The sequence below is a fragment of the Propithecus coquereli genome, unplaced genomic scaffold (assembly GCF_000956105.1).
Source record: "Propithecus coquereli isolate 6110/MARCELLA unplaced genomic scaffold, Pcoq_1.0 Scaffold147, whole genome shotgun sequence".
In the NCBI taxonomy this organism is placed as follows: domain Eukaryota; kingdom Metazoa; phylum Chordata; class Mammalia; order Primates; family Indriidae; genus Propithecus; species Propithecus coquereli.
This window is the reverse complement of record NW_012139080.1, coordinates 4,909,673-4,909,942: the sequence shown is the minus strand read 5'-3', so window position 1 is coordinate 4,909,942 and position 270 is coordinate 4,909,673.

The window sequence follows — 270 nt, the reverse complement described above, 5'->3', positions numbered from 1 at the left end:
TATAGATCTTATTGTTTCTGTCTCTCTGGAGACCCCTGACTAATATAGTACCCAACTTCAAAATGCGCTATACATCTACAATAAACAAGACAGTGTGTTATTGCTGAAAAAATAGCCATATAGACCAACAGAACAGAATAGAAAGCCTAGAAATATACCAATACAAATATAGTCAATTGATCTTTGCTGGATAAGTGAAGGCAAAGGCAATTCAGTGGAGAAAAGATAGTCTTTTTGACAAATGGTGCTGAAACAATTGGACATCCATAT